Consider the following 24,180-nt stretch of genomic DNA (forward strand, 5'->3'; position numbering starts at 1 on the left):
AAGAAGCTATGAATGCCCCATCCCTGGAAACTGTCAAGGTCAGGTTGGATGGAGCTTTGAATAACCTAGTGAAGACAGAGGGGTAAGGGCTCGATCTCTCTAAAGGTCCTTTCCAACTCAAACTATTCTGTGACTCTAAAATAACCTATAATTCTTGTACTGTTCATGAAGAGTTTGTATTTTCACAGAAGGCCAAGTACTCTAAAGGCTTGGCATCTGACCAGCAACAAACCAGACAAAATCTGCTATTAGCACTGACAGGATCTTGGCAGCAAGGAAAACTGCAGGCCGTAACAACTTCCACATTAGCCACATCCTGACCACAGCCCAACTCGCTCATTTTTTGGCACAACACTGCTCTACAAAGTTTGAGAAAGTTCTAGGCTTCCCTAAACGTTGGTACAGGGTCATGCAGATTATAGACTCTGGACTAATCTTTGCACAGATTTTGCCACAGCCAAAGACAAACAGGCTGTTTTTCCTAATTACTGATTCAGTGTCTCAGGGAGCCACGGAAGTTGACTGATGCAGCTCCCATAGCTCCAATATTTTATGAACCATGAGTTATAAGAAATCCATCTCAAGGACATCATGCTCACTTCTTGTTCAGAAAATAGAAGATTGAGATCAAAGTCCAACTGCATTTTATCAATTGATTTTAATACCTCAAAAAGATTACTTGAAGGTTACTGCCCATGCCCATCATGTATAAAATGTAATTTGTTAATTTAACATGTAGTCCTCAAGAAAGTGCATCCCTGCTCATGATTCTGTTAAAGTCAATAATGAGTAAAAATTACCAACCAGCAACACCACAGAAATGGTTATAAATTTTCTGCCCAAGTGTTACAAGAGACCAGGCTTAGCCAAATGCATAGTTTAGAAGAAATCTGGGATAGTTTTAAGGTTTTCAATAGCAAATGTCGTTGTGCAGGCAACAGAGCAAACACACTCTTCACAGGCAAGAGAAGAGAACCCCCCCTGAGGCTGGGAACTGCAGGGCTACCACAGGCACACATAATCTCAATATATCTGATATGAAAGTAAACCGAAAATAACTTATGCAGAATCACGGCTCCCAGGACCAGCCCTTAAGCATAATTACAAATTCTATACAAAAGCTCATGCAGAGGACAAACCACCACAGTCACATGCTAAGATCAGCCTATTTATTTTGGCAAAGAAGCAAGAAGTGGAGTCAAGGAAAGCTTTTAGTCAGGTTGTAAATTCAGACACAAAATGCAGCTCAGGTGTTTTTAAATTCAAAACTTCCTGAACAATTACAGCTGGAAAAAATTTTTCTGGGAGAATAAGCACTGTCATGCTGCCAGTGCTATTTCTCAGTTGGGGTCAGCAGCTCAAAGCACTCATTTGTGGCACTTGAGTCTTCATTTCAGACCATGCAAAATATTTTACAGAAAAAGTGCTTGTCCAGAAGCTAGGAAACTCATCTAAGAAATAACATCAGGTCACTAAGTCCTGCCCATGCAGTCTTCATTTAATTCAGCTGCAATGGTTTCAATCTAGATGTCCAAGAACTATCCATCCAGTGATAATCTGATGGTTAGAAATTTTGAAGGGATTAGTGGGTCTAAGATCAGACAACAGAGTGAAGCTCTGCTAAATAAAAAGATTTTGCAGTTATCATGGACACTTTTTTCTTTTTCAATTACATGGATATTTAATTTCCATTTCATTTTCTCCTCTTTAACAAATATTCAAGAATTTAACATTGTGGTGGGATTAGGAGCATATAATAATTTTCACCTCAGGTAAATGAAAACACCTATATTATTTTCAACTTTAAGTAACGCACTTCTCTCATTTTGTTGCTTTTTAGTCCTTCCTACAATATTTTGAGTTAAACTGAACACCCTCTAGGGCAAACAAAGTATTATGCTTTCAAAATCAAAGATATCTTATAGAAGATTTGAATGGTCAATCTAAGATATTTCTGGTTTGGATTTTTTTCTTTTTTTACTAATTGTAAAGATTTTAACAATACTCGTTATATCAATAAAAGGAGAATTTCAGAAACAGAGGGCATATTGATTTACACATTTTCTTCAAGTCATTATTTTTCCTGACATAAATCTGAGTAAGTTTTAAACTCAAGGGATACACCTCTCTTAGCAATAACACAGTGCAACAGCAGTAACTGTGTAGCACCCAAGGGACCAGTGCCCATACTATGCACATCTTGAGGGTTTTACAAGTTGTAGTTTGTACCACATATCTCTAGTCTGGATCCCCTGACTGAATATGAATTCACAGCTGCAGACTATCAGGTATTTTTCTAAGGAGCATCTTCCAGGCTGGTTTCATCCAAATAGGATCCAATGCAGACAACCAGGAGGTTCAGTACAATAGTAAACTCCTAAGATGAACTAAAACACTAATGGGGACACACCTCTACTCATTCTTTATCTGGCTGCTGATGGTTATTTGCATGAGAAAAGACTCTTGTCCTAATAAACTGCCAAACCAGGTAATGGTACATTTTCCCCTTTTTTATCTGCACTCCAACTTTATCACCATTTTTATCTTGGCTTTAGTCTTTAATACCAAGCATGAATGATCATATAATACATAGCTACCAATCATACCTCATCACTTAACCAAGAAAAATAGTCTTAAAGCAATCCAAAGGTAGTTGTTTTAAGTAACATAAACCAAGTTTTTCTTTCTTCTCTCATCTTCAAGGACAGACTATTGCTATTGCAACACAAAAATTCTGCCTTAGACCTCCAAAGTTCAGTACTTCAAATTTAGTTCAGCACTTTAAATTTATACTTCTTAGAGTTCAAACACCAACCAGCTAAACACAAGTTCCACCTTTCAGAGCTTATACAATTGTAGAGATCTCACCCTCTAAACACAAAGTATTAAAGATTAAAATTATCTTTAGTTCCACCTCAATTGTCCCAAGAGGCTTTAGCAGACCCCATCCTATGAGCCCCCAGCCCACCCAGGAACACTGCACTCCAAGTGCCTGTCAAGCAGCCCTCACTCTGGCTGTGGAAGGACAGGGATACTGTTGTCTAATCAAACAGGTCTCAAAGTAAAACATCACTTGCATGCTCAGCTGGTAACTCAGCGCTGGCTCCCCATCAGATGATGCTGCGGACTGGAAATGTAGAAGCAACAGCAACAGGAATGTGAGTAAGTCCTTTTCCTGCAAGTTGGGACATAACCCTGTTCAGCAGTCCAAACAAAGGCTCGTATGTATTCAGCCTACAAATAACTTTAATCACTGTGTTTTGTCTAAAACTGGGGTATAGATTCCTCCCTCTGGTAATTAATCTTACTGCTGCTTGTCAGACAGGAGAGATTTGAATTAGGGCTCTAAGTCAAAAGCACAGCTAGTATTTGCAAATGCGCAGACCTAACCACGTATCAAAATTTCTGTTCCTGTTCCAACATCACTAAAAAGTAAACTTTTATTTCATTTATGGACAATATATAAAACACAAATCCAAATAGTTTCAAAAATACACTGAAAGATACTGTTAAAAATACCCTCAAGGAGAGTGCAAAAGGCTCACACACACAAGAAGCTTAAAGTTCCCAAATACAAGACTGGTGCAATGTTGTGCAACTCTTCCCCACAAAACCACAGATACCACCACCAAAAACACCCAAGTAAAGCTCTCTCATCCCTCTGCCAGGACAAGAGGTACCCAGGACAAAAGTCACATTTCCCATTTCTTGGTATCCTTCTCCCCAGTACAGGCAGTACGAGTTCCAGCAACAACAGAAAAATATCTCTGCCAACATGTATGACCTGTACTTCTGACCAATTCTTTACTGAGAGGGTAGGGAGGTGCTGAAACAGGGTGCCTGGAGAACTTGTGGATGCCCCATCCTGAAAGTGTGGCTTTGAACAACCTGGTCTAGTGAAACCTGTCCCTGCCCATGGCAGAGGTGTTGGATCTAGACGAAGTTTAAGGCTCCTTCCAACCCAAACCATTCTGATTCTGTGTTAAAAATTAACAAAGTAAGTCTGCATGAACTTTGAATTACAAGTAGACTCCGGGAGCATACAATCTTTTTGTAGACATAACAGTTTCCCTTTATTAAAAGCAGAATATTTGATACAGCAATACAAGCATACCCCAAACATTAAGCATATTTTCACAATGATTCAGGTTTAAAACTCAGACCTTCCCAAACTCAATGTTTTTTCCATAGCTTGGAAAATTTTTTTCAGCAAGTGTTCTCATCTTCCCAACTGATATTACCTGCAACATTAAAAAAAAAAAAAAAAGAAAAATAAAAAAAAATTAAAATAAGTCTAAAAAAACATACAAGCATGGCCCGAATTATTTGGACACAATCTGACTTCAGATGTTCAAGGCCAATCTAGAAAATCATGACTTTGATAATCAGAAAATAAATACAAATTTTTTAACATTTCAAAAAGAAGAATGTACATACAGCAAACTATTTACCAAACAACTGTATTTTTTATTCTTGTGTTTGTGCAACATAAAGGGAAAAAAAGGAAAATGTAATAGAACCTCCACTGGCAAACCTTCTGGAACTTATTACCAAAGTTTCCTTGAGCTATCTCCTGTCAAGGATGGTTAACATTCATTGTGGTTCTCAACTGTAAAAGTAGGGCACTTTCTGTAGATCACAGAAATTTGGCCCGTATAAAATTTAGGATTTAACTAACACTCCTCTAGATCAGTTAGAAATAACTGCTGGTTTGGCAGCCCCCGAAAAGGAGATTAAGAAAAAGCAGTATTTCAAAGACACCACACATATGAAATTTATGACAGAAATTCAGCAGAATGGTGCTCAGCACAAATTTCAGGGGGTCCAGAAATCAAGAAGACTAAATGATTTTTTAATGAGCAAAACTGACATCACAGGTTCAAACCATGTCCCAGCTACATGTCTACATATACCATGGGCAGTCAATACACTCAATATCAAAACCACCAAGAAACGTAATCAAATGGATTTGCCTATATGAGTGAGAAGCATGAAACAGATATTTCCACTCAGTGCTTTCATCTAATTGACATTCTTGAAGAAATTTCTGATTTTCTCAACACTATTTCCAAGAAACAGGCACAACCCAATTTAATGCAATCTGCTACACATCATTAGGATTCACCCAGGTGACACAAGAGGAAAACTGAAACTTAATTAGATCATTTCAGATCAGTTACTATGAAATCAATGGGTTTTGTTATTTGGCACATTTAAACCTATTATCCAGTTAATCAATTAGAGAAGAGGATAATGTGAAATAGTTCTTAAGCATGCTTCAAAGATACTTAAATCTTCTTATATTTTTTCTTTTAATTCTAACACCTGTGATCAAAAGCAGTATGATTAAAGCCTTCCTCCAATTCTAGAACAATCTAAATCAATAGTTTCAAAATCCTTCGGACTGAAAATACATTATTAATAATTTCTAACCTCAAAGAAACATCCTTTTGTTCTTCCAAGATTATGGCAAGACATCTCCTTGCACTCTCCTACATCTTTATAACTTTCCTCTAAATGCTCAGTGCCAGCCATACAGAAATTCCATCTGGTTTTAAACAACTCTTTGCCAAATAAAAGACTATAAGGGTCATGTAATGACAGGTTAAGTATGTGTAATATTTACATGGAAAACAAACTACAGAATACTTCAATCTAGCAGAAAAAGCTGTAATACACAGCTGGTGGAAACAGAGACCACATAGACTAGAAACAGAACTATTCTGAACACTATGAACAATTTTGAAAATATTTTCAAGAATTGCTTTTAACCATTAACACAGATTTTAAATTAAGACTAGATTTTCTTTCTTTCCTAGTTCAATATTTTTCTATCTGATTTGCAAGATGTCACACCCAGTGTGCAATGCAACTGCTTTGGGGTTTTTTTAATATATACTCAGACACAGCCAAAGTCACGTACTAGTGCCATCTGACAGAAACACTTCAAAGTCAGTTCCTGGCCAGTTTCAGCACTTGCAGATATTCCATGGACTCAGAAATGTTAATTATGTCAATCGAAAAGCCTAGAAAACAGTTCAAAATGTCACATGCAAAGTCCTCATGTTAAACGCATTTAATTGACACACTCCTGATCACAAGCAAGACCCTAACCCTTCTGATTACAAAATAGCAAACCACAAAACAGTCCCTGATTTTTTTTTTCCATGAAAAACTAATACATAACTAGTTTTTAAAAGACAAGGAATGCAATGCAGAAGAGACTGTACTTCTATTGAAGGAAAGTCTGTGAGGTCATGTGAAACTTATCATCAGTGAACCCACAACAAGACAACCTGAGGGCTCCCCTTCTCAAGGCTTTACAAAGCATCCTCTTCAACTTCCTGGACCTGTGGTCTACAGGGCAGCAAGCCAAGTTCACTCAAGCATTCTATTTAGAACACCAGTCTGGAAGTCTTCAGCATTTCCTATATTCCAGCATATGTATTCTTTATTTCAGATTTTTTTTTTTCTGTTTATTTTCTTTCGCCCAAAATTTGAGCTCCCCGGGAGCTTAAGCTACAACGATAAGGAATTCAACACAAAAGTTAGATATAACTAATTCAAATTCCTCCTTGCAAATTGAAATGTTTCAAATCTACTTTCAGGATGGATATTTCTTCACGCTGCTGAATGACCTAAGCGTCATCTTGGATGAGCAGGGGGAAGCTAAAAGTAAACTCCTCATAAATTTCCTGTATTTCCTTTCTAGAGTAAAAAGTCCTCCTTGAGAAGAGTTTTTTTGGTTTGAATTATTCATGGGAACTAGAAAACTAAAAGCTTTTAAGTACAGTTGTTTCACATCATCATATGATTAGAGATCTTCTAAGGTCATCTTAGAAAAAATTCAGAACAGTGTAAAAGAAACAATTGTGTACAATGAAGATCTTGGAAAATTATGACAAGTCAGGCACTTCCTCAGGAACCCAGGAAACTCCAGTTCCTTTGGTGCTGAGACAGCAACAATCACATAGGGTTCAGCCACCTCCCAGTGACCTACATGAAGTCTTGAGGCAAGAACTCAAGAACAACTGAATTCAAGAAGAGTGAAATGTAGTACAGAGCAGCCCAACGATACAACTTTCAACCCACTGAACTAAAAAATAAAAAAAGCCAAAACAAAGCACAACCAACCAACAGACCTATTTTGCAAAATGCATCAACATATGAATCAGTACCCTCGTCAAAGCACCTTAATGAAGACTCCACCTCTCTTTACAAAGAGTCCTGTTCCACCCTCCACAACAGCATACCTGTCTTCAATTACAGTGAAGTATGTGCTTCCTTTTATTGACTGAAGAACACAAGATCTGAAGAATTATCTTCTTATTTTTATTAATAAATAAAACCCATGACATTGCATTTTACTATCAGTGCTCTGTTCAGAGGAAACTCACAGCTTCCAGAGTTTCTGCTTTACTTGGGTGATTAATGAAAAGAACTTGCTGGCTAAAAAGCATGCCTCTTGAATAACTCAAATAAGTTGGGAAAAATAAAGAAAACAAGATTAATCAAATGCCTTCTCAAATGCCTGCACATCCAGTTTCTGTGTTGCCTTCAGACACAAAGGTGAAACATGCTAACTTTCCAGTGTTTATGACCAGTGAAGAATACAAATCTAAATTTCCTAAAATAAAAATATCACTGCATGTCTGTTAAGAAATAAACTTTTTTTTAGAAGTGACAAGTTAGCAAAAGTTCCTGACACTCAAGTACAAGAGAGAAACACAATGATATTTCAAAGGCTATCAAAAAAGCATTTGCTTTTTCAGCCTCCACTCTATAAAACTCATTCAAGTTTTACCGGATACTGTAGTTTACCTAATTTCTCCCCGCATCCAGCAGCTTGTGCTGTGTGATGATCCTCCTTTGATAGAGAAACTTTTGACAGCATTCTGGAAACATGACCAGCATAACAGTAATAACAGCATAGGAAACCCTAATACCAGGTGTGGCTTTGGAAATGAAGGCTGAGCCACCCAGGAAGCGCTCTAATAACTACAGCAGCCTTCCTGTAAGCTTTCACCACTAAGGGTCTCTTGAACTAGATTTATACTGAAAAGCATCAGGGAGACATAGGACAGAGGACTGATTTTTTTTGCCTCACCTGCTCTTCTATTGTAGCAGTGGAATAAAAGATAGGCTTTGATTGTAGTGAATGATTTTCATCTTCTTTGATACTTGGCTTCTCCTCTTTCTCTAGGTACCTCTTAGTTTATCTTTTTTCCCAGCCTCAAAAAAAAAAAAAAAAAAAAAAAAAAAAAAAAAAAAAAAAGTTTCTTTCTAGAAAGAAACTCTTTAGTGTTAAAACTGTCATCTAAAAAAACTCCTTGCAATAGCCTGGACTGCTTTTTTTTATTTTAGGGAATACAAGAGGTCCAGAGCTGCCCATTCTCCCATTCTGTGGAGCTGTGCTAATCCTGCCCTGTGCTGAGCCTCTGAGCCTCTGAGCCCAGTCAGCCAGCAAGGCTCTGCCTGGAAGGTCAGTCACATCTGCTCAGCCTCCCCTGTCCAGCATGCAGGCAGCTCAGCAGCCACTGCTCCAGATCATGCTTTCCCATGTGGCTGCTTCTGCCTACACCACCCTGCTCAACACCAGCATTCATAATTTTGGATGTCTAGTAGTTACTCCCCTTGTCGAGCCCTTCTACTCTAAACTGCCTCCTCCTTACACATTAAGCTGCACCTAAAATTCGTCTGAAAAGCTGATCTTCATCTCAAAGCAACAGTATCCTGCCCACTTCCATTTTTTCAAAACAGGAAGACTGACTGCTACTTTGGTCCAGGAATGTAGTGAATGCATTTTAGGAGGTAAAGACATAGGGCTTTCTTTGCAAGGGTCCTCTTGGCATGGTGACAATGGGCTTTGCTGACCCAGAACAAGCTCAGCACGTTATCATCTGGTGCAAGGACTGCCATGAAAAGCCAAAGGAGTCCCCAGCAGAGCAGCAACTCACAATAGCCTGCAACAACACAAAGTATTCCTTCCTGCTGACTCGCATGGAGAGCCAGCACGTTCTACTGCAGGGCTTCCCAGGCAGTGCTGGGCACACATGACCAAAGCTTGACATGACAGGAATGTTCCCTGCAGCAAATGTGTCCTCCACATCACTCTCCAAACCTCAGCCTGATGAGCAGGGTTAACTGTAGGTTGACAGCTTTCAAGTAATTACAGCCATTCCCAATCCAGTGCCAACTGGTATGACACTGGTCATTCTACACTAGGGAAGGCAGAAAACAAAGAAGAAAACAGAGATTTTGATTAAACTCTCTTCCCACTCTTCAGATTTTGCTTCTACCAGATGTTCTGCCCTGCATCTCTCTACTACCCTTTTGACTAGACACCAAGCCTGGCTGATAAGTGAAGCAAAAGCCAGCATCTCTTTCATCCTCAGAAAACCACACTGATGCAGCCAGTTTTACTTGCTCTATTGTACAAAATCCATTTGCAATCTGTCTTGGTATAGGCAGTCGACAAAGAGCATGTGAAGCTGCATGCTCATCTGTAGGATTGACGCCATGCAAATCCTTCCCATTGCAAGCAAGTTGTGAAACACAAAAGGCAGGATATCCTGGAAGCAGCATAACATCAATGAAAAAAAGAAAAAAAGGCATGTGTCCTGAGAACAACTTACACAAGGATTCTTTAGGGCCAGAAGCTGATCCTGAAAAAAGAAGTCTAATCCAGAGGGAGACACACTGTAAAATCATCAACCAATATCAGCACATGAAGCACCACCAAGGATGCAGATTGCACCAGAGTGATCCAGGCAGATGAATGACAGGCAAGACACAATGCAAGCCAGGAAGCCAATCCAGGCGACATGCTAACAACATCCACTGGAGCACTCATTATGTTCTCCACTCTGCTGAACTCCAAATGAATGCTATCACATGCATCTGGGTCAAAATTTGACTGCCATTACATGCAACAGTGCAAAGAGGTGGTATCAGCTATCACTGAACCAAGGTCTGCATCCCATTACTTGCTGCAGCCTGCAGCACCCAAGGTCCACATCATGCCATTCCTGTCCCAGCTGGGTGGAAGCCCTTGGAAGACAGCCTGGTACCTGAAAAGGGGGAAATGCTCCTTAGCTAAGGGAAGACTTTTTAAAACCCTTCATTCTCCTCCCACATTTTCTTCTTGTTAGTATTGAAACAGATGCAAAGACCTTGACAGGAGTATAATAAGAAAGAAGGCACAATAGTTTTCCTTTACTTCCCCAGGAATTAGTACCAGCTTTTAGCTCATGTTGGAAATGCAGCATAGTCCAAACACCTGCAGGAGATGCTTGAGGGAAATGATTTGTAAGAAAAAAGGGAAGAAGTCATCCTTGTTTTCCAATGGTAGTAACTTGAAGACTGCTAAAACACAAGCTTCAAAAATAAACAGCACACTCACCAACCAGCAAACATTGTTTAAATGCTTTCAAATATTACTGGGCTAATTTCTCAGAGCATAAAATTGTTTTTTTCTGAAAACATGGCATTCACATTCAACTCAGTTCTCCTCTATCTTTACATGTGTGACAGTAACACAGCTTTTCCTTACACAAAGGCCTGAAACAAAATAAAATTAAACACTTGGGAAGAAAGTCCTTACACAGATGTGTCTCCTTCATTATCAGACTGGAGACTACTGGTTAGAGTTTTGTGGGTTTGCCTGCGTATAAAACGTTCCTCACAAAATTAGGCCATGAATTTAAAATTAAGCAGCTGACCAAACTGAACAAAACAAAGCTACAGCAGCCTCACACACAGCTGCATCTTGCCCATTCAAATTTCTCCCTTAAATAGTGGAGGAAGTAACAGCTCCTTTTGAGAAGGCTCCTATCTTACCTGGATCCCCTAAAAACTACTTGGGCATTTCCAATGAGATGACCAATGAAAATGAGAGGGCTGCTAGAGAGAACATGCTGAGTCCTAGAAAAACATAAGCCAATTAGCTTTCATTAATTACCACTAACCACACCCTAGCATACCTTCAGATGTCACTCCAGAATCTTTACCTGTCTTGGGGTGAAATACTTAGCCCAAATTGCAAGGCCTCGTAGTCTTACACCCAGAGCGGGCACACCCAGGGCCAGTGCCTGGACATGTACAGGGATCAGGCAGCATCTTACCTTTGATGAGGAAAACGTGGTCAAAGTCCTGCCCAGGCATGGTAGGAAAGGAGGCAGCCCCCAGTGCTAACTTATTTTGCACAAAAGCAGTCAAAACAGCATTTTTCTTCTACTACAATCCTCAAGACTTTCCTCTTGCTGGGGTCCCTTTGATCCTCTCAGCTCCTCAAACTCTCCCACCTCAGCATCACCTTTCAGCCTTCACGTGTTTCTTTAGAAGGAGCTCACCTCAAAATACTCTTCCTCTTCCTAGTAGTTTCCTGTTCCCCTGCTTCCACCTCCTCCCTGGGGCTAAAGCAGCAGTCACTCAGTAAACACACCAGTGACATGAAGTGCCTTTTGTCTGCCCTTCTCTCTCCCAGAGGGATTTGTAACGAGACCGAGACCGGGATTAATACTGGAAACAACTCGTCTCAAACAGCTGGCTTGTTTTTGTTGGTTTTTTTTTTTTAACCATATAAATTTCCACTTTCATCCTATGTACTAAAGCAGTCAGTATTTATTACTCAAAACCTCAAGCTTTTATTAAACAAATGCAAACAAACAAACAAAAATCAGGAAATAATATAACTGCATTTTTAAGGCATTAAAAAATTCTCTTTCTAAAGAGATCAATACCTAATCCCAGACTGTAACAGAAGCTGTAAAGGGCAATTTAAAAAAATCTGGGAACCAACTTTATATATTATAACCCCTGCTAGGCTGACTACTACATGAACAGACACAGAACTCTGTGGCAACAGAAATAAAGAAGCTAAACTCCAATACTTGTTAAAATAAACTATTTTTAGTTCCAAGTTTAAAGAAATCTGATGGAATATTTCACAAAACTGCATACATATATGCAGGGCTGGAAAAAGCTGTGAGGATTTAAACTGAAAGAGAATAATCTGTAAGAGTATATGGTCAACACATTATTTATGTTTGTCAGTGCTGCTTTGGGCTTTGGTGTTGAATATATACAATTTAGCACATAACCCAGAAACACCCATAGCATCAGATGTCATATCATCAAAAGACTGCATGTTCACTGACAATAGGAAAGAAAAGCAGCCACAAGAAAAGCAGCTACTTAGACCACTGAACTGTAAAAAACTATGTTCTGTGGGTGTTGACATTTCGAGCAAGACATGACTCGTACAGCATGATAAAAGGCTAAGAAACTTCATGGCTAAGATTCCTCTCCCTGGGGTTAGTAACAAATAATCATTTTCCTTTGAAAGGATGTAGAACTTTACAACAAAGCATAAAACAAGATCTAAAATTTCTTTCAGGTTACCATCATAATATGACAAAAAAGGTATTTCAAAAAACATCCTTCCCCTAAATAAAGCTTAAAATTTGTTCTTGAATAAATGATCTAAAAAAATACTAAGGTGTCAGACTTTTTCAAAAGCCCATAGTGCATGTCCAAACACCCAAAGTGAAAAAATTTTAATAGAAGACATTCATGCAGTGAACCAAGCACTATCTCAAGGTCCAAATAATCCCAGGTTAAGTGTCTGACCATAACTAATTTCAGGTGTTTGAGAAGATGCAGGAGTACTGTACAGTACTGTAGTACTGGTTGGGATGACAACCAAAGACAGAGATCATCCCACCATCTGCAAAACCCCACGTGTAGAGAAGAAACAGGAGACCTTTGTTCCCAACAGCTCCAATTCAACACAACTACAACAGCCCACCTCTCTTGTTTCCCAAGAACTTTGAAATTTGAAGCAATGCTCTTAACCGCAGCCAAAAGAAGATCAGCTACTGAAATCTGTAAAAACCATTAGAGGCTCTATTCTGGGAAAAAATCTGAAGAGGAGGACTTATCTTCCAAGTGTTCTCATCTTTACACAGTAAAAGAAGTCCATATTATCCTAGGGCCCTCTGAAGTCCATGATCTTTTACAATCCTCTCCCACCCTACTCTATGACTGTGTCCTTGTGTGTCACTGTGCCTGGGTGCCCCTCCCCACAGCAGGGGGTGGAACTAAATCATCTTCAGGATCTTTTCTGACCCAAGGCCTTCTGTGATTCTACAATTCTATTAAATTCCCTACATATGCTCACTATGTCTATATTTCTCTCTGCAAAGGACTCTGGAGGCATTCGTCTAACTTTTGGTAGAGGTAATGAAGGCTATGCAGGTCTAAGAGATTGCAAAATAGATTGTGGCTTTCTGAGAGAGGGTGAGCTGAACAGCAATGACTTATCATCCCCATCTGCCTCCCCTCATCTCTGCTGCTCTACCTCTGCAGCACAAATATGGAAAAGAGAAAGGTGATGGGATTTGTTGCTTTCTGCAGAGACAGCAGTTTGCACTGGGGTGTGAAGAAGCCCCATGACTATCCACCACACTGCTGGGAAGGGCAAAGAAGATGGAACCATTAAGATTTTCTCCTTTCAGGGTCCAGCAGTCAACTACTTCAGCCCAACTGCCCACAAAACTGCAACCCAACAAGATTATTAAAATTGAAGTCATCAAAAATGTTTGTCAGATTCTTCATTCCTGAATGCTCTGCTCACCGTCCTGGAAACTTTGCAGTACATAAGCAAGGCCAACGCCACAAAACCTTACCACACACTGCTAAACCTTGAATTGAATGAGCAGCCACAGAGCATCCTCTCCCAGAACTCTCCAATGCCTCCCCTAAAACAAGCACAGTGCTACGATAAGCAGGTTTGGTGTGCCTGCACACAGCGCTCACTCCAACAAGACAAAAGAAGTCACAGCAAAACTGTCTATCTTTGGCACCAAGGACTTGGTGAAAGAGTTTTATTGCTATCAATTCGCCCACTACAGAGCAGCTGTGATGGACTGCACTCGAAGAAATCAGGAAAGAGCAAAGCACAGATGTGAACTTGGAAGGGGGTGTCATCAGCCCACCAGAGGCATGACCTCCTGCGCAAGCCATGCCTGAGGACTGGAGAAGGACATGCTGTCCTCCCACAGACAGCTTCTTCCTAAACATGGCTACTACAGTATCACACCTTACAGCTGGGCTCCTTTGCACCTGGAACACTGAGAAAACACCTGACATGAGATAATATAGCAAATGAGAGGGATGGAGCTCTGAACCATAGAAATCTGAACATGCTCAAAATGCAAAAGCAACAATATTTCCATGGCTTCAGCTCAGGCCTGAAGAATACATACAAACGTTTAGATGTAAAACAAAGTTGCTGCTATTTTAGTAAAATACAGCCAGAGATCTTGCTAATATTGAAGAGATTTTTGTGAACAACTGGCTTTGTTAAATTCTCTAGTTCTCTTTTTTTTCCTCCACGAATTTCAGTCCGCTAGTCTTGTTAATTACAAGGAAAACAAATTTGCTCGTAAAACAATTATCCACTATGTAAATAATACTCTTAATTTAATTGTCTGTTTAACTACCTTTGCAAAATAAATTCAGCAAGCTCTCTTAAAAGATGTTGCTTAAAAAAAGAAAAAGGTTTTCTTTTATGATAAATAAAGCTTTCTGTTGAGCATTTACAAATCCAGAGTTCATTCAGACTTTCAGCTCAAGACTGAGAATTTCTCTTTAATTTCTCTGAGAGTAGATCAAGCCCTAAAAGATGCACATACTGGTGTGGCCACCCCAGTTCTGGTAGGCTCATGGCACATCCATTTGGTACTGCCAGCTTGGATCCCAGTTTGGAGACTGGCCACATTCTGCACAGCAGCAGTGCCACAAGCTGTGCATACAAAAAGTGAAGTATAATTCCAGATGCCTCATCCATCTCTCATTCCCTGGAGCAAGCAGAAACTGCCCTTCATCCACACACTTGCAGAGGGAGAAGAAGCATTCACTGTACGAGGAAGGTCCCTTGGCTTGACAGAAGTGCTTCAGGAGTGAGTGACACAATGCCCGGGTATGACTTGCAGCGCAGCCACAGCAGCCAGACACCAACCCACATTTAATCAAGCGTTCGTGCATGCCCTGCTACTGACAGTAGCTGCAATTTAGCTCACACGTGCTTACAGGAGCGGCAGCCAGAGCTGTATCCGCATGTTAAATGTAATCTAGCTGCAACTCCCTTTTCAACAGGAAGAAGTCAACAAGTGTAGGCGCACCAAGGAGTCCCAAACCACCTGTTCAAGGCCAGGCTATGCTGTCCACAGATGGCAACAGACTTTGCCTTGGAGCTGCAGCACCATGGCCCAGCAGCAGGACTGAACAGACCCAGCCCTCCTCAGCCTCATCACCCTCTGCTCTGTTTATGCACACAGCTCAACAACAAAAAAAAACAAGAACTTGCTTTGGCTAAATCAGGTTTTTCGAATAGGTATTCTTAGATGGTTACTTATCAAAAGACAGCTTTAGCATGCTTTCCCCAATAAAATACATATATTAAATTTATATGGTCATTACTTACAGAAATCATTCTACCAGAGACTGAAGTGCCCATGGATTTATCTGCCCTTTTCTTAACATCAGAGCTTTAGTAAAAGCCATGAAGGCTGCTGATGCTTCTCATTCTGGTTTTGTTGGGGTTTTTGGGGGGAAGAGAAAGATTCATCCACAGCCATCAGTTCAAAAACTATATTTTTCTGTGTTCTTTATATTGATATAGTATCTATCAAGACTTCAGAAACACAAGTCACTGTCACTAGTAATTACTACAAACCTAAGACAGTCATTCCAAGAAATAACAAAGTAGAAACTTAAATAGATGGCAAGCTGTGTTAAAATGTTGCCATTTTAAAATGCCTACACATACTTTAAAGAGTGGATACAAAATGAGAAACACGATGTTTGGCGCTTTTTTTTTTTTTTAAATTAGGACTTTAGAAAGTCCCTTTTAAAATTGTTTCCGACCCAAAGATGCTGTAACACTAGGACACAAGTTATGAAGCTATACACAGCATATTCTAGAGTAGATGATGAATACCTCAGGTTTTATCCCTCTGCTTTTCCTGGTGTAAATCACAGTATGGTTGTACACCTACATTTCCTACAGTATTACAGGCTATACTCCTAAACCACAACATTTTGCTGTCAAATGTAGTAGTTTGCCTCAACACAATTTATTTTAAAACCAAATGCCTTAAGATGTAACATGAGATGACCAGCAACTGAAAGATTATAGGACTTTATCAGAGAAACTGTTCATCTTTTGAAGACTGGAATTAATTTTTTCCACATAAACTCAAGCCCAAATACAGACAGCACCTGAACAAATCATCAAGCTCAAGCCCCTGCATGAGATCAAGTAAAACACTTTTGAGGAATATTTTTAATATATCCTTAACAAAAATCCTATTTGACTTTCAAAAACCTTTGCAGAAATGAGATTGCACAACCTTAGTTTCTTTCGGTTTTCCCTAAGGCATAACAGATTTTAAGAACTTCATCAAGTCTTTGCTGCAAACAAGTTTCATCTTTTTCGATACAGTCACTGACAGAAGAAAACAGACCGCTTCTCACTAATTTTAATACTCCAGCATCTTCCTGTACCCTCATCTCATCTCTTTCTGCTGGAAATGAGCTGGTCTAGCTTTGTGGAACACACTTTCCAAGCACACATATTCTCTGCAGATACATTTTCCAAAACCTTCCTAAGCCCTGGTGACCATTCTGGTAGATGGACACACTTGAATTTATCTTTCAGGCCGTGGCTAAAACTAGGCACATTATTCTGTTAACTTAAGTTGCACTAGTACAAAAAGCTAAATGCTCAACTTCAACAGTACTGCATCCCTGTGCTTCTTGTGATCCTACATAACCCTCAGATCTGCTTCCATGGCACTGCTGCTAAGCTGACTTTACCCATCTACATTATGGGATCTTCTTCTTGAAAAAAGTACCTTGTACTCAAATACTGCCTTAGAAACCTCTTGTCCTCCAAAGCAGAGCATCAAAAACACAGTCTGAAAGCCCTAGTCAGTCTCTTTCAGATTTTGTGCTAATTCCGTTGATCAAAGACATCAATGTCAACAAGTACAAAGGTGCCAGAACTGCCCCCAGCACCACTTAAACTGATGGTTGATGGTGCCTCATATACGTTTCCTGAGAATTATCACCTGGAGATTAGACCTGGTCCCTTTGGTTCAGCTTTCTCAAAAACTTCCTAAGAGCAGCCCTACTGGGCCAGATGGCAGGTCTGTTGTTTGTAGTATGTCAATGCCTGAAATTAATATAAAAATTTGATAAATAATTGACAGTACTTTCCCAGCCTGTTGTCCCAGCTCTGTGCTCAGCTTGGTGACTCCCTGAGCTACTTGAGGTATTCTGCACAAGTCAGCCTTAGTGGGTTTTTCTTCCATTAATTTATCCGGCTGCTTTTCAAGTCCCTGTAAATTTTCAATATCCACATGCTTCAGAAAGGATTTCCAAAGCTTAACTAACCACACATTGGGTCAAAACCAAAACACACCCCTTTTGTTCATTTTGAACCTGCCAGCTTAATGGCATGCTTTTACATTTTGTACTGATAAAAAAGTAAGTCCCTACTCAACTTTGTCACATCACTCATAAGACTGTCAAAATTTCTAAAACCTGGAATCTCTCCTCAGACCAGCGTTATCAAATACCACAACAATACAAAGGTTAGACCGGGTCACAAAGCCTTCTCCACCCTGGCAGACCAGGCACGAGGAAGCACTATTTCACCTTCCTTGTGAGAACATTATTGTTAATAGGTCAAAATACTGACCCATTATCAAAACAAAGGCACATGGCAATGCCGGAGGCTGAAGGACAGAGTACTTAGTGCAGATTATAGAGGAATGCCCCCTCTGACTAGAAATAATGGGGGTGGGGAAATTAGTTCAACTTAGAATTTCTGCAAACTAATACTGACATGGTTTTAACTTAGAAAGCTATTGAGCCTCGAAGGAAAGTTTACTGCCTTTATGTTTGCATTACTGGCTTTATAGTTTTACAGTCAAAGGCATAACTGTGCCTTCACTAAGTAGTTTATTAACTGAGACACATTAAAAACACATCCACTAAAAATACTGTTAAGCTAAATCTTAATTTCTACATTATTGAAAGCAACATCATAAAGGTTTGGAACTTGTGCTCTGATAATTCTGATATTTACTGTCCCACCTCAACAACACTGAGATCCTGCTTTTGCAGTTATTTTATAAACCATACATTTAAGAGTTAATTTGTGTGTTAGCCGTTTTATTATATTGAAACAAATACTGCAAGACATTTGCTTATACTTCTAAATTATCAAAACAAACAATTTAGAAATTAAAATATTTCTATTTCCTTTAGGCTTTTTTTTTTTTTTCCACTAAAATAAAGTTTAAAAGGGCAGGTGACATTTAACTCACGAGTTCATCTCCACCCTGTTAATTTGTCACACTTGCAACAGAAGGAAGACTCGGTCCCGCGGCCAGCCTTTGTACTCGGATGGCTGTGAACCCAGTCCATAGGCCGCCCCGCAGCCCAGCGATGCCAACTGAACTGTAAGGAATTAGGTCGCCTCAAAGGTCTGTTCCCTCCGGGAGCACCATAGGGCACAAGTCACGACATACTGCTTCCCTGCACCTCTGTAAAAATGGGGCTGACGGTCAACAGTATTCGCTGAAACAACAGATAACAATCATCCTGTTACAGAACCAGTCATCTATCAGTTCAGCTACCTCCATCCTACAGGCCTCTGGTGGCATTTACTAGCTCAGAACCCAAGAGCCGGTATTAGACAAGCACCGACAATATATTTGCTACACTGCAAGCCGTATTCTAGACCATTAAGGGGACGAACCCTTTTAAGTTTTCCTATTCAGTAATGAATGCAAGGTACAGGAATGGAGTGTTGGTTTTTAGTTGTACATCGCAGTGACACACGCTCCTCTCCAAACCTCAGCCTGCGAAAGTACTTCAAGCAGAAATACTCCAGAAGACTTTCTTCCACTGAACTACCAGTCATACTGTGTGTTCGGCCAGTAAAGGCTGTAAAAGAATTTATTTTCTCTTACAAGGACAATCCCACCAGCACAGAAATGTTTCTGAAGCAAGGAGGAGAGCTCGGCTGTAACTCCGCAGGGATGGGATTTCACAGAGAACGATACTAAAAAAAAAATCAAAAACACAAACAAGCCCACAAGGCAAAGAATTTCCATGACAGCTAATTTAAGGAAGTAAAGCACAGTCCAGAGGGATTCTGACCGCACTTCCCAGGGAAGCTCCGGCTCCGGCAGGTCGGTCCCGCGGTGCGCCGGCCGGGGCGGTCACCGCCGAGGGCCCGGCCCTTGCCTCTCCCGCCGCGATCGCACCTGCCCGGGCGGGAGGGGCGGCGGCGGCAGCCGGGGCCAGACCGGAGGGCCCGCGCCTCCCGCCGGGGATAGGAGGGGGCGGCGGAGGCAGAGAGGCCGCGTCCTTACCTGCTGATGGAAGTGGTGGTGCCGCGCTCGGCGCCCCGCTCGCTGCCAGCCCTGCTCCTGCTCCTGCTCCTGCTCCTGCTCCTGCTCCTGCTCCTGCTCCTGCTGCTGCTGCCGCTGCCGCTGCTGCTGCGCTGCTCTGCGCCGCCCCCGCCGCCCGGCACAGCCCGGCCCGGCCCGGGACGTCACCGCCACAGGGGCGGCCGGGGGCGGGGGCAGCGCCGGCGGGGGCGGGGGCGGCTGGCGAGGCCGGCCCGGCCTTCTCTCCGGGCTGGGGTTGCCTGACGGGGAGCTCCGGCCCCGCGGCCCCCCGAGCCCGCAGCCCGCGCCCTCCGCGGCAGGGGTGGTGCTGAGGGGCTGGCCCACGGTCATTTTGTGTGAGTTGAGTGTCTTCCTTTATTTTTTTACCGACGCGGTTACATAAAGGGTCATTTTGAGAGCTGTCTTTGTCTTTACTGACCATCGCCCCATAAAGAAAGGTGCCGAGCAGGTGGCGGCTCTCCTGCTGCACAAACCTTGGAATTCAGAGGCTGTTTCAGCCCTGTTCCTCTCCCAGGCTCCCCCTGGCCCTGCACTGTCGCTGCCGTGTCCCCTGGGTCCTGTCTTGGCGGATGTCACAAAGGTGGGAGCAGCGACGGTCGTACCCGCTGCTGAACGGCAGAACAGCCTCGGCTGCCCCAGCCCTGTGCCCCCTGTACCTCCTGCAAGGCAGCCCAGGGCCAGCCTCGGCTCTGCGGGATTCCCCTGGCATGTGCCTACACCCAGCCATTCCTCTCTGCGGCTGGTGCGCTGCTGTGACCTGGGAAGGGTGGCCCAGCTGGACGGCATTGCATCATGCTCAGCCGGGATGTCACACCGCTGGCGCTACTCACAACCACCCCTCCCGTGTGGCAGCTCTGCGTCGCCTCCCTGTCCCTCGGCTTTACCACCACTCGTTCTTGGCGTCGCCAGCTGGTTTGTCAGCTTTCCCATAGCAATGTGCTTCTCTCCACACGATTCTTCACGAGCAGCACAATGGCCCCGAGTGTACGTGCAAAGCCTCCTTGTTCTCCACCTGATGGTTCGTTCATACGTATTTTACTGACAAAGGGAAACCGGTTCATACTTCAAAATGTTGTGTTTTCCTTGATTTTGCAGCCCTAGTCACCATTCTTTAAGCAGGGTGTGTTTCACTGCATCCTTTTTGAGCGTTTGGACTACACTAGGGACATTGTGGGTAGAGCCACTAGCTAATAAATAATTTACATAAATTTCTTCAAGCCACAGCTGCCCATGCAGATATGATAGTCATAACAATGCCTTGGCCTCTTTTAGAGGACAAAGAGAAATCCCAGAGGCTTCTCTAGGGGGAACCTAGAGCAACTCTGGGGGTTCTGTCAAGGATCAGAGTGGATGTGCACATGGCAGGAAAATGGCAGCACATTAGGTGCATGAGTAATCCTGCATCCTGGGCAGAGCACGGGTGGAGTTCAATCCTGTGTCCAGATTAACATTCCTACAACTCCTGAAATGTACTATGAACTTGTTTTGATTTTTAAAACATTCCACATGCCTGCAAAGTGGCAAGGTGAATTAGATGATTGCATCCTCAGGTGACATAATGGATAATGTAACAATTTGGACAATCAAAACATTGTATAACTTCGAGAGCATGGAAGATTGTCTTCGGCATTATCTTTCAGGGCAGTACTTTGTACAGTCAGCCTTACTTTTATTTGTAAAAGAGCGATAAGAATAATTGTTATCTGGAAAAGAAAAGTGAATGGACAAGTAAATGAAAATGTAAATTTGGTGACTGACTAAAACCACCTCTGTTAGCAAAACAGGATATAATGTCAGGAAACGATCAACAAAATACTTTCAGTGTAAACAATCGAAGCAGTGCTGAGCATTATCTCACCCTCTGATGTGCCCCTCCCTCATCAGAAGAAGCATGTCTCTACTTTCTCCCCTTTTTTCTCCCTGGGAAATTTAAAAATAACCCAAGACACCACAACATCTGTTCTCTGAATCTTCAGGGAAAATACAGGAAGACTCACAATTGAAATTGGAGTGCAAGAACTTCAGCTTAAGGAAAGAAGGGGGGGAAGTGGAAGGAGAAAACAAGGCAAAACACGTTTTGCTGTACCCATTGCCTGTATATAAGGAGCATGTCCAGTTTCATTCCTAGGAAAAGAGGATGAACCTCTGTAATTTCAGTCTAACCGAGACTTTTCAGAACACAGTGCAGATGGGTTGGAGCTGCTAAGAAGTCTTTGTTTAGTATTGGTGTAAGGAGCAGCTGCAGTTTGAGGCTGGGAGAGAGGGCAGAGTGCCTTTAGCATCACCCTGTTGCTCCCACACCTCAGTGCACCAGGTGGGACAAATAGCAGTGGAGAAGTCTCCGTTCACAAGTGGCAATACACAGAGGTGGCGTGTCAGCACTGCTGGAAATCGGGGCAGCTCACACTGTACACACCACAGCAAGAGGGTCTCTCTTGAGGAACCAGAGCTATAATAGCACTGTCTTAAATGTGCAAACTCCATGTTCTGGATGGCCTACCAGGAATTGCATAAGCATTCCAAACACAGAAAGGTCAACAATACAAGGCAGCATGACATTTTGACATTTGACATGCACATGCACCTCTTGTAAACCTGCTGCAAAGAACTGACAATACTCCAGATGTCCAAGGTGTCTTCATTCACCCAGATATTAAAATTGAACATTTTAATATGAATCCAGGTTGTTATGGATAGTCAACAGCTTTTGTCATTAAAGTTGCCATAAGTTTTTAAAAAAGATGTGTTATTGTAGGAACCACCATATTTTGTCAGAGCTGTTGAAGGGTAGTTTGGAAGAATGAGTAGGTAAAGGAGCCTTGATGATTTCTCAAAAAACCCTGAGAGGATATTAGGGGTTTGTCCACAGAATCACAGAATGACTTGGGTTGGAAGGGGCCTTAAAGATCATCTAGTTCCAGCCCTACTGCCATAGGCAGAGACCCCTGCTTGACCAGGTTGCTCAAAGCCCTATTCAGACTGGCCTTGATGAATGGTAGTTTGAAAGGACGGACAGGTAAAGGACTCCAAGTGATTTCTCAGAAAACCCTGAGAGGACATTACATATGTTTTCATTTCAAAGAATATCATACAATATCCTACTTAAATTTCAATGGAAGTGAATTCTTGTGTATAACTTAGTGGATCAAACTGCAGACTATTCCATATTAATAGGAAAAGGTAAAGGCTCTCACATTTGCATTAAAAATTTCACTCCTGAGATGATTATTCTTAAGTGTTTAGTATCATGACTGCTCAGTTTCTCTCCCCACATTCTGTGATGAAAAGTTAAATGCAAAAATCTGGTTTGACATTGATTTCAAGCCTTTACTGCATGCATCTCTCCAGGTGGAATGCTTGTGTTTGAATCACGTTGGCATTAGCTGGCTTTCCCTGTGGATTACACATAGCTGCAACTGTTTTACACACCACATGTAATGGGTGAAGTTCTGGCTGCAAAAATGTCCATGGGCACTGACTTAAGTCACAGGTGATGACTTAATGTGAGGCCAGAAGTTCATTTGCTTTACACTGTTTTGTTGGCATACTCTAAGTGTACACGAGTGTGATGTAATGACACTGTATCTGTGTAATGTGGTCATGGTAAAATACCTTGCAGCTTGGCAGCAGCAACTCTTGGCATTTCCCAACAGCTGAGTATTTTGGTTTAGCACTTAGATACTCCCTAAAAATTATTTTTACAGTCAGTTTCTGATAAAAACTAAAGTCACTGGTTATAGAGCAGTTTTGGAATTACCCATGCAGAGTTTGCAAATGTGGCTATTGAAGCTGCCAGCACAATTTATCTATTATTTGTCTGGATAAAGAATAGCTTGCTCATATGTTTGCAAAAGAACCTTTTTAACTTGGCTCAAGGCTGAGCAGCTTATGTTCAGAGAAAGAACAAGAAAATTTGCTGGGATTTTAGCAATAGTAGATGACGTTCCTTCCAGGATCAATCTTTGGTTTCTTTCCAAGCAGACTTACTCTAGATAAGCACCATTCATTTCCTTATAATGTAAATTATTCACTGGAAACAAATGTGTGAGTCTTAGTTTATCTGCTCCCTTTTACTTAATGTTATGTGCATATACATAATTCTCCAATTTTGACTGTAGTTTAATGACACTTTTTTCCCCTCTCTTTCCTGCAGAGCTTACCGGAACATCTATTTTGACTACACCTGAATTTTTTAAAATACTCTAACTTTTCCACAGGCCTTCTGTATTTCAACAGCTTCATACAAGTTACAAAAAATTTTAGACATTATGTTTTAAGGTAAGAGTTCCTATTTAAAGTCTTCCTGTTTCATTTCAGTTCTCGAGTAGTTTTTTTCTTTGGCATGTTAGTTTAAGAAGATCGATGGTTTTGCATTTTCACCCCTAGCAATGTGTGACTGGTTTCTGAAGCTGTTTCTTGACTGGGAGTCTCTTGGACTGGCCCCATTTTTCAATTTCCTCTTCTTAAAGGATAATTCAATTAGGCAAATAGATTATTTTGAATTGTGGGTAGCTTCAGAGAACGAATCTTGCATAAATAATAGCATGAAAGGAGGTAAGGGGAATCCCTGACTTGTGAACTTACAATCCTTCTCAAGTCCACTGCTTTTTGTTTTACTTTTGTGAGTGAATTCATTCTATAAACACAAATGGCGAGGACAGGAAAATGAGATTACAGTACCCCAGGGTAG

The 24,180-nt window shown here is 41.4% G+C and overlaps 1 protein-coding gene across 4 annotated transcripts in view; it reads right to left on the minus strand.

The window, feature by feature from the left end:
- Positions 1-19,514, minus strand: part of MYO6 (myosin VI) — a 102,025-nt gene extending 82,511 nt beyond the window's left edge. For 3 of the 4 annotated variants that reach the window (XM_066179660.1, XM_066179659.1, XM_066179658.1), the window contains exon 1: positions 19,452-19,513. The gene's annotated coding sequence lies outside the window, so the exon portion shown is untranslated. Of the gene's footprint in view, positions 1-19,451 lie in introns of all 4 variants that reach the window. The other variant, XM_066179657.1, reaches the window with a different exon arrangement.
- Positions 19,515-24,180: the final 4,666 nt, after the last annotated feature.

The sequence above is a fragment of the Chamaea fasciata genome, unplaced genomic scaffold, assembly GCF_029207755.1.
Source record: "Chamaea fasciata isolate MVZ Bird 193981 ecotype frontalis unplaced genomic scaffold, bChaFas1.0.hap1 SCAF_3, whole genome shotgun sequence".
Classification (NCBI taxonomy): domain Eukaryota; kingdom Metazoa; phylum Chordata; class Aves; order Passeriformes; family Sylviidae; genus Chamaea; species Chamaea fasciata.